Source organism: Notamacropus eugenii, chromosome 5, assembly GCF_028372415.1.
Source record: "Notamacropus eugenii isolate mMacEug1 chromosome 5, mMacEug1.pri_v2, whole genome shotgun sequence".
NCBI lineage: Eukaryota > Metazoa > Chordata > Mammalia > Diprotodontia > Macropodidae > Notamacropus > Notamacropus eugenii.
This window is the reverse complement of record NC_092876.1, coordinates 273,117,142-273,128,488: the sequence shown is the minus strand read 5'-3', so window position 1 is coordinate 273,128,488 and position 11,347 is coordinate 273,117,142. Positions and strand designations below refer to the sequence as shown.

At 35.5% G+C, this 11,347-nt stretch overlaps 2 pseudogenes; both read left to right on the top strand.

Moving 5' to 3' along the window:
* The first annotated feature begins 990 nt into the window (after window positions 1-990).
* LOC140509171 (glia maturation factor beta pseudogene) lies at window positions 991-1,459 on the top strand (annotated as a pseudogene).
* Window positions 1,460-6,712: 5,253 nt separating this feature from the next.
* On the top strand, window positions 6,713-7,696 carry LOC140507867 (olfactory receptor 10G9-like; annotated as a pseudogene).
* Window positions 7,697-11,347: the final 3,651 nt, after the last annotated feature.

Sequence of the window (11,347 nt, the reverse complement as noted above, 5' to 3'; positions counted from 1 at the left end):
CTTAAGAATAAATTAGAGTAAAGCAAAGAAAGAAAATTATCTGTCAATATCGGTAATCAATTAGTACTTATTAAATTCTTACTATGTGGTAGGTACTTTGTTAGGTACTAGAGATTCAAACAAAATAAAAAAAACTCTTCCTTCTCTTAAAGAACTAACAGTTTATCATGGAAGTCAACATGTACAAATGATGCAACATTTTCAAATACTTCTAGCAAAACAACGATTACAGCAATCTAGCAAAAATCAGTATTCATCATGACCAAGTTAGATTTATTTAAGGGATACAAGAATGGTTCAACATTAGGAAAACACTGAGGATACAAGAAAGGAAAATAATCAACATTATTAATCATATTAAAAAGAAAGGTGCTTCAAACAGTAGGATTAAATGTATGGATGATAAAAAAAATCCTTTAGCTAAAATAACTCATTTACTGATATGAAAAGCACAGAAAAATATGAAAAACTATAAAAAATCCTAAAATCGGTTAAAAATAACATAAGAGTTCCATTTTAACATCACTTATATACACATTGTATATATAATGCATAATATATTGTCTATGAAATATATATGTATATGCGTGTACACATACATGTATATGTATATGGCATTATATAATATATATCCATAGTATGTTGGCAATAAATATGCAAAAAGCTACCTCCTTTTGTCTGTCTTTTTTTTTCAAGGAAAAAACACTTGAAGCTTTCTAATATATATGGGGTCGGGGGGAGGGGGGAACCTAGGGTGGCATAGTGGATAGAGCACCTGATCTGGAATCAGGAAGACATAAGTTCAAACCTAGCTTCAGACACTGTGACTGGGCAAGTAACTTCACCTCTGTTTACCTCAGTTTGCTCATCTATGAAATGGAGATAAAAATAGAACCTACCTTTCCAGGTGGTTGTGAAGATCAAAGAACATCCAAAGCCTCAAAAAAATACTAATTGATTTCAAGTTACGGAAGAGCTCAAAAAGGATTTTAAAATCAAGTAAGAGGAGGTGGTCTAGCTGGAAGAAAAATGAGTGAATCTCTGGTGGTTTGTGATGTTGCTGAAGATCTAGTGGAGAAACTGAGAAAGTTTTGTTTTTGCAATGAAACTAACACTGCTGCTATTGTAATGAAGATTGACAAGGATAAATGGCTGGTAGTCCTGGATGAAAAGCATGAGGGTATTTCACCTGATGAACTTAAAAGATGAACTGCCTGAATGACAACCTCGCTTCATTGTATATAGTTATAAATATCAACATGATGATGGAAGAGTTTCATACCCTCTGTGTTTTATTTTCTCTAGTCTTGTTGGGTGTAAACCTGAACAACAGATGATGTATGCTGAGAATAAGAATAAACTAGTTCAAACAGCTGAACTAACCAAGGTTTTTGAAATAAAAAATACTGAAGACATAACTGAAGAGTGATTATATGAGAAACTTGGATTTTTCCACTAAAGTGAATGTCCTGTTACTCAAGTATTTATGTACTAAGCTGGATATTTTTCCTCCTTTTGACAAATATTGGATATTAGCATTAGTCTTACTTGTCAGATATGTGAAAGACATTTAAAGGCTTGAATTGTCGGACCCAAATTTGAGCCTATAAGTATGACTTTAGAATATCATGTATTCTAAGTCCTTTTTAATTAATTCTGGAATTTATTTAGTTCACTACATTTTTCTTTCATAACCTCCAGTATCCATAATTATCAACCAATATTAAATCCTATGGAGTTTCATATATAAGAAGTAAACAGCCTGACCTTAATTCATCCCTTATAATTACTCTTTAATGTTTTCTTCTACTCTTCTGGCTCTTGTATATTAACTTTTCCATTTTTGTTACAAATACCTGAAAGTCTTTCAGTTTGTTAAATGTAATTTTTTTCCCCATTCAAAATTATACTCAACTTTGTTGGGTAAGTTATTCACGGTTGAACCCCACCTCTTGCTCTTTGAAATATAATGTTCAAAGACCTATGATCTGTTAGTGGAGAAGTTTCTCAGTCTTGTGAAATGCTGATTAAATCTCTACAGTATTTGAATTCTTTTTCTTATTGCTTGCAATATTTTCTCCTTAACCTCAAAGCTTTGAAACTTGGCTATGACATTCCTGTGAATTTTCTTAGTTGGATCTTTTTCAGGTGATGATTGGTAGATTTTACCTCTATTTTTACTTTACCCTCTTGTTCTATAATGTCAGGGCAGTTTCCCCTAATAATTTCTTGTAATCTTATATCAAGATTCTTTTTTTATTGTAACTTCCAGACAGCCCAACAATTCTTATGTTGTGTCTCTTTGATCTGTTCTCCAGATCAGTTTATTTTTCCTAATACAGTGTTTCAGATTCTCTTCTTTTTTTTTTCTAATTTTGCTATTTATTGGGTGTCCCATAACATCATTTGATTCCCTTTGCTCAATTCTAGTTTTTGAGGAGTTATTTTCTTCCTTAAGATTTTGGACTTCTTTTTCCATTTGATTAACTTTCTTTTCATAATTTCTGTTAATTGCTTTTATCTTATCCCTAATTTTTCCTTAATCGCTCTTACTTGATTTTTGAAGTCCTTTTAAAATTCTTCCAAGGACTCTTTTTGGGCTTGAGACTATCTGATGTTACTCTTTTGGGGTAAGAGTGGCTTTTTTACCTCACTATTTTCCTCTTTCTGAATTTGAACCCAGATCTTCTTTTATACTACAGTATCTAGATTTGGTTGGGTTCTTTTTCCTCTGCTTATTCATTTTTATTTTGTTTTATTTTATTTTTAGCAACTTATTATTGTAATCACTTTTTAATCCCACACTGTAGGTAATTGTGCACCAGGCCTCAGGTTCATCTTACCACTATTTTCTGAATTCTGTCAGTGGACCCAACCTCAGGAACTCCTCTCCTCCCCTAAGTTGCAGTTTGGGTTCCTGTGCAAACTGTTTCAAAAATACTCTTGCTCTCTGTGGTAGCACAATCACTGGGATCCTCTTTACCCACAACCATAGCTTGGGACCATATCTGGTCACCACCACTTGACCTGGCTTCTAGAAACAGTGGGAGTCCTTCAGTCATCCTCCACTCAGTCCTCTGATCCTCACACTGTTGTCAGATAAAATTTTGTGAGGTGAAAGTTCCAGAGGCTGTGAGGTGAAAGTTCTTGAGGCCTAGTTTGGTTTCCAATTGAGCTTCCCCCAAGACCTAGTGTTCGTTGATTCAGTAGAGTCAGTCTTGAGGTAGTTGAGGTATTTCACTCTGGCCAGCCTCAAATCCTTGAGGTCCTATCTTTCCTGAGGTTCTGACAAGTTGTCTTAGGAGGACAACTGCTTTATTTCTTTATTTTTGCCACTCCAAATTCATTTTAAGGCTTTGTTCTGTCTATGAGGAAATTTGGAGAGCCTGGAATTTTCTGACCTAGTCTGCAATCTTCCCCGAATCTTGTACAATACCTACTTTCAAGAATGAGGATACAAGATGCAAACAGCTATGTATAATGAAGATACATACATGATAAAAGTGAGATAACCAATAGAGGGAAGACAATAGCTTTAAAGGATATTAAGAAAACCTTTTTCATAGAAGATGCAATTTTATCTGGGATTTAAAGGAAACTATGGAGGGCAGGCGGCAGAAACAAAATTCGAGTCATTGGGAACAGTCAGTAAAAAAGCATAGAGTTGGGAGATGGAATGTTTTGTGTTCCTCACAGTTCCAGGGTAGTGCCATTGATTTATAGAGTCCCCATGGGCTTGTAAGGTGTAAGAAGATTGAAAAAAGTAAAAACAGATCAAGTGTTGAAGGGCTCTGAATGCCAAGCAGGGTATTTAATATTAGACTTCCAAAGTGGTAGGGAGTCACTATAGTTGATTGAGTAGGGGACTGACACGGTTATAAATGTGTGTTAGGAGGATCAGTTTCACAAGTTAGTGGTGGGTGGATGAAAATGTGGAAAAACCAGGAACGGAGACGAACCAAAAGTCAGTCACAATAGTACAGGCATGAGATGATGAGGATGTGCATCAGAAAGGTGGCATTATGAAGGGGCATTTAGGATTAGGGTTTTGTTAAAGTTTCTCCAATTACATTTTATATAATAGGATTAAAAAAAAATTTTAAATTCTATTTTATTTTATTTTTAGTTCTAAATTCCCTCCCTTTCACCTTTTACTTCCTCATTCATGGAAGAGGCACAAATATAAGTTCCAATACAAATATATATATACTTGTACAAAATACATTTCTGCATTAGTGACATTGAACTCAGTTATCTCTTGTCATTGTCACTGAATTTCTTTGGGCAAATCACTTAACCTCACTGAACTTCTGTTTCTTCATATGCTTAATAATAAATTAGGTTAAAGGAGTTCAAAGCTGTATTTCAACTCTCAATGTCCAGAAACTGATCTAAATTCCTTTAGAACCCATTTATATTTCAGATTAAGAAACTTTCTTAGGAAAATGACTTTCAGAAAATTATTTATACCCATTATACAAAGAACTAGTTTATTTTATGACTTTGATTTCTGTTTCTAATTTGAGGAGTGGGTATCTAGTGCAATACAGAGCATATGTAAAGATTTAATGACCAAGTACATATTCAGCCTATTTCCATCATGAATTTATGAATGTTGCATTAACTATTCTCAGCCATCACACATCCATGGATTCTTAATCTTTTTAATTTATCCTTGGGAACCAAACTCAACAATGCCTAGCTGATTCTGGCTGCAGACATGCTTTCTATCTCCAGTATGTTTATCTTGAGTTAGAGCAAATCAGACTCAGGGCACAGAATTCTAAATACAAGTGTCATGTGGCCTTGCACAAAAATAGGATAATGGTTTCTGTGTGTTTATTTTCTGAAGCATCATATCAATGTATTCAGGCACTCAAGATTATATTATTTATTTACTTAACACACATATTTATCACATTGGTTTAGTTCTTTAATGTATATGAATCATTTTCCTCACAACAATAGTGTGAGGTACATAGTACAAACATTATTAGCTTCATTTTTCATGAGATACCGGAGGATAGACACTGAGATCAGAAAACTCACAGACATGATATGAAATTTCCTAGGTCCGTTTTCTATGTAATAACTGGATGCCTCAAATGCCTTTGTCTTATAAGAATAGTTTATATTATTTGATCTTTAATATTTTATTTATATTCACAGACATTCATCTGTTTGCTCTCATGAATTTCTCTGGCATTTAATTGTCACATATCAAATTGACTATTTCACTCTGTGCTTTACAATTTCAGACTTTTATTAATAAAAAATATATGTAACTTTTGCATCCAAGTCTCCCTGATAATGGAAAACATAACAGAAACTTATAATTGCTAACTGTGTATGGAATTCGCAATATTATGGAATAATTTTATTTAATGAATCAGGATAAAAAACCCAGAAACTATTGGTGACTCAGTTCAATTTATGTCAAATGCATATTCCCAGTAATTTATAATCCCTAATATGAAGTCTCCTCTGGGAAAGTCCTTTCTTTACAAAGAAGGGTGACAGTGATACTCTCTCTCCCTCCTCCTCCATTCTCTTTCTAACTAGCCTCTGATGCCTTCTTGTCTATTGCCTTTCTGTATGTTTTTCTCCTCTGCTTTCAAATCTTCTGTCAATGCTTTATCAGGTATTCAGCAATACCATTTATTTTAAGAATCTCCTCATTCACTGTCTGCAAAAACCTGTACAGGTCTCTTTGTGAGTCATCTATGCCATGCAAGATGAGGAGTAGACCTTCCAGATATTTTGCCATTGTTCTACTCCTTATGGTTCCTACCTTTCCCATCACATTCCTCTTACTTCTGATTTCTACCATTTATCAAACTCATGACTTACCATTACTATCTTTTTCTGTTCCTCCAGATCAGATGCCTAGGAATTTTCAAAGTTAACAGGGATAGAAAAGGGAGAACAGGAAATTTCAAACATTGATTCTGAATCATCCCAAAGATGCTTTCAATTTCAATCCAGAGAAGTATTAATTTTTTAAACTACCTTTTGTATTCTATCTTTATAGTGGAGATTCTTTCTCAAGAAAAGTATTTTAACTTATCTTTTGAAGAAAAATGAAAAGGATCACTCATAAGAAATTTTAATTGGTATTCTGAGAGACATGAAATGTGGTCTTTTATTTTCTGAATTGATGAAAAGTCAGATATATAAGAGATGGCCAGAAGTGATAATGGCTATGATATTTCTCAGACCTCATACATTATAAATAATTATTTATGTCTTTGTCTTATCATTCATTGCATTCCTAATAAATTGTATATAATAAATTCATGCTTATTTAAGCCTAGAAGATTAGGGGATCTTAGAACTGAAATGAGAAAAAAGCTATGGGAAAAGATTTCTGCTGTAAATTTAACACACAATGTTAGTGAACTGGAGTAGTGGCCTAGAACTAATTAAGTAATGAGAGAGTTGTTCCAATTTTAGTCGAGAGAGTATTTTTAAAAATCCCTTTATTGACTTAGAATCTTATAAGAAAATGAGTAAAATGGATGTGTAGAAGATAAAAGGAGGGGTGAGTTCTCATCCCCTGCTACAATTTGAGTTTTACATGTTATTTTCTCCAAGATGGTATAAAATTTTTGATTACAGGAATTATTCTTATTTTTCTGTTTCTATTTCTAATGCCTAGTGCAATGCCTCGTAGGTGTTTAAAATGCTTGTCTATTGATTGAATGATGTTTCCTTCTTTAAGAGGAGTCCACTGTCTAATGGAAAGACAGGATGAGAGCTTCATGACTACATTAATCCTCACAGGGATTCCCTATACACCTGAGTTGGGGACACCCTGATTTGGGATCTTCTTAGTGATATATGCACTTGCTTTGGTGGGGAACCTTATCATCCTGCTGGTGATCAAGGTAGACTCCCACCTCTACACTCCTATGCACTATTTCCTGGCAAACCTTTCCTTCATCGACATGTGATTCTTTATTGTTACTGTGCCCAAGACACTCATGGGCACTATTCTCCCAAAATTTGGAGGCCATCTCATTTCACAGCTGTGTGACCCAACTGTATTTCTTCCATCATCTGGGGTACAGAGAGTTTTCTCTATACAGACATGTCCCATGACCACTAGCTGGCCATCTCTTATCCCCCGTGTTATGCTGCCATGATGAGCGGGAAAACCCCTTCTAGCTGGTGGCACATGGCTCAGGGATGCTCCCTAGTCAGCATCTCAGACTACCCTGACCTTCAACCTGCCCTACTGTGGCCCCCAAAAGATTGAGCATTGCCTTTGTGATGCATTCTCAAAGGGGTCTGTGCAAATATCTCAGTCAATGAGACTTTTGTTAACATTGGTGTGGTGACCCCTGCATGTTGCTTCCTGGTTTTTCTTTCCTATTTGTCCATTTTTCATGCTATCCTGAAGATTCATACAGCAAAGGGCAGATACAAAGCCTTCCAGACCTGTATTTCCCATTGCATTGTGGTCCTCTGTTTCTTTGTGCCTGGTCTCATCATTTATCTAAGACCAGGCTCAAAACATGTTATGGATAGGATTATAACCATTTTCCAAACTATCACACCCATACTGAACCCCCTAGTATATACACTAAGCAACAAGGAAGTAAAGATGGCTTTGCTCAGGTTGAAAGATCGAGGGAATTTTGTAGAGTTTATAACTATTGGGAAATTGTTCCCTTTGTTTTTTAATATAAAGTAATCATCTTGTCATGACTGTACTTTCTTCATGTCACAGGGCAGTAGAAACAGGTACTAGTCTCTAAGGCTAAGGCACTAAATCAATGTTTGATCTTGGAGTTTGAGTCTACATATCTCACTTTCCTCATCTGTAAAATATGTGTGGAGTTTGGCCTAGAGAGTTTCTAAAATTCTTCAAGTTTTAGCTTCAAGATTTAGAAACCTTTAAAGTCAAAGATTTTATGTGTGTGTGTGTATATATATATATATATATATATATATATATATATATATATATAGAGAGAGAGAGAGAGAGAGAGAGAGAGAGAGAGAGAGAGAGAGAGAGAGAGAGAGAGAGAGAGAGAGAGAGATACATGAGATTTTAAGCATAACATTCTAGAGTAGAAACTGGTAACTTGAATATAATGGCAGCTTGGTGAAATCCTGGGCATTGTTCTGAGAATAATTCTTTCAGATGTAGAAAATAAAACACATAGATTACAAGGAAACTCAATCCTATTACAAATACAGTTAATATAATATTTTTTTTCAAATACACATTCATGAGCCTCAGGTAAAGAACCTCCATTCCAGAATGGATTTTGTACTTTTATATGACTTTTACCATTTAATAACTCTAAAAAGATAAGTTGAAAACCAAAGAAATGTTCGATTCTAATACTCAGTGCTGTGATTTGTCAAAGAATATGGACTTGTAACTTCCTTGCTTGCAACTTGATGATTTTTTTGTTGTAAATTCTTTATTAGTATTTTGGAGTGGGCTGCCTATTGTAAATTTGCTGAAACATATGCACAGGAATAACCTAGGATGAACAAATATAAACAGATATCACTGGGAAGAATAGTCATAGCATTGATATCACAGATCCATTTCAGTATTAGAGGTATTTCCTTAGGACACAAAGTCGAATTACTCCGTAAGTTAGTTACTAAGGATCAGCAAATAGTGCTGCTTTGGATAAACCAATATTGACGTTCATGCCTAATTTTTTAGTAAAGAGATTCTTTGAAATTAGCTAGAGTGGTCCTCAAGTGACACATACTCAGTCCATCACCAATTTGGCAAGACCTGATGGAACTTATGCTCTATATGAGTAGAATTTGACAATCATTGCCCTAGGAATCACTAAGAGCAGCTAGGTGGTGCAGTGGATAGAGTACCAAGTTTGAAGTCAGTGCAATCTGAGCTAAAAATTGTGTCTGGCCTCAGACACTTTATTAGCTTTGTGACACAATCTCTATTTGTTTCAGTTCTTCATCTTCAGAATAAGAATTCACCAGAGAAAGAAATGTCAGACTACTCCAAGATCTTTACCAAGAAAATCCCAGGGACAATATTGATGTGGTCACATAGAGTTGGACATGATTGAACAACTAGATAACAATAACACCAATAGTTGTAATCAATAAACTACTGAGGGATGACTTTATTGTCAGCTTTTTTGCTATAAAACTACCTTCAGAAGACTTGACATTTTATCTTTCTCTCTCCAGCACCTGGCAAAGTGCCTTACATATAGCAGATGTTTAATAAATGCTTTTTGCCTTATAGACCCTTTATGCCAGGTCTATTCAGGAACTCACTTAAGATGAGGTAATGCCCATTCAGTGACTAGGCTTCTTTAAGAAGTAGCCAGGGGATGGACCCTTTAATGAGGCATAGAAGAAAAGGAGGACATCAGGCTGGGAGAGAAACAGCAACAGTGGGGCCTAGTGTCCTCCAGTGTATGAGCTTCAGAGTAAGTCTAAGGTTTTGAGAAAGGAAAGATGAAAGAAAAGGAAAGGAATATAACCAGTGAAACCCAAGTTAACTGGACATCTTCTGGCCATTCAAGTTTACCTTCCTTTGGAGAGGAGAAGGAAGGGGAGAGGGAAACAGACAGGAGAGGAGGAGCTGCATAAGGGACCAACGTCTCCCATTGCATCCTGAGTCATCTGCAGTCTTCCTGATGAATATCTGGTCACTGGATTCAGTTGGCTCCTGAGGAGAAGTGAGGCTGATGACTTGCGCAGCCCTCCCTCACTCAAAACAAAGTCAAGTGCAAGTTGTATTATCATTTCTCTGATGGCATGATCTTCTTCAGCAACAAAGGAAGAGTTCAGCAACCTGTGAGTAGATACAGCTACCTGAATGGGGAACCAGTATGAGGGAATGCTATTTCAAATAATCTAGGATTATACCACTTATAAGAAATCAGAGGAAAGAATTAAAGAGAATATTCTGAAAAGCAAAAAGGGTCAAGTTGCAACCCAAAATAGTATATCCTGCAAAACTGAGCCTAATAATCAATGAGAAAAGATTGACTTTCAAAAAGAGGCATTTGATAAATTTCTGCAAAATCAGTTACAGCTACAATGTGGGATATTTTTAGGTGCAAATGAATTCAAAGTCTATATAAATGCCTATAATCATAATTATTATTAACTTTCAGTGACCAGGGCTAGTCTGGTGATGACTTTATTCTCTGAGATTTCAACTTCATTCCTGTAGAACTCAGGCAATATTTACAGAGTAATACAGGGTATACTGGGAAGCAGAGCTCTAGGGAGGGTTGGAGGAATATACGTATTTATGTTTCTAAGTTTAATCTACATAATTAACACTTTCTTAAGTTCAGACAATATGCACAGCAATAAATTAACCTTCATTAATAAGAACTGTCATTTCTAAGGTGTAGATGTTCACACTGAAAATTTAACAATTAGCTCATGAGCCAGGTAGAGTTGGCTGGCTCCAGCATACTACCTGAGTATAACACATGTGAACAGAATATTTATCTTGCCAATATACCAAATAACAGAATTCAGGTAAGTTAAGTAAAATTATTTTAGAAAATGATTAAGTGATGAAATAAATTCTCTCACGTTTATAGGTGAATGTTTGAAAAAGGAGATTGAACTGAGGGGTAAAAGAAAGAACAAAGAAAAAACATCAAGAGATAAAAAACCTAAGTGTCAAGAGAATTGAGGGAATTTAAAGAATCAGAAGGGAAACAGGAAAAATTGAATTAATACTTCATGGACTAAATTTTATGGTCCCATATAAGTGAAGCAATATCATTTGTATGAGAGAAAATAAGAATAATTTACACAAATGGGAAAAAGTTGGGGAAAGACAGAGAGGAGCTGGAAATTTGCCCCATCCAAGACCACAGGTGAACAGTGAACAAGTCTGATGCAAAAAGGGTTTATCACCTTCAAGCTTCAATTAATGTAACTAACAACATTATCTTTGTTTTGATACCTTTTTCGGGTAAGAATGTCTTTTATGGGGTGGAGCCAAGATGGTGGTGTAGAAGCAGGGACCCTGCTCAAACTTTACCCCAAACCCCTCAAAAAAATCTGTAAAAAATGACTCTAAACAAGTTCTAGAGTAGCAGAAGCCACAAAATGACAAGCTGAAGCAAATTTCCAGCCCAAGACAATCTGGAAGATCAACAGGAAGGGTCTATCACATCTAGCTGGAAGTGGAGTGCAGTCCAGCATGGGCTGTGCCAGACATGGACATAGCTGGAGCAAGACTTAGGGGACTGAATTACTGGTGGGTGCTGTGGTTTCCAGACTTCTCCAACCCACAAATACTAAAGACAGCTTTGAAGGTCATTAGAAACAGTTTCTCACCTAGCTGAGAAGGGAGTATAATTGGGCCCCA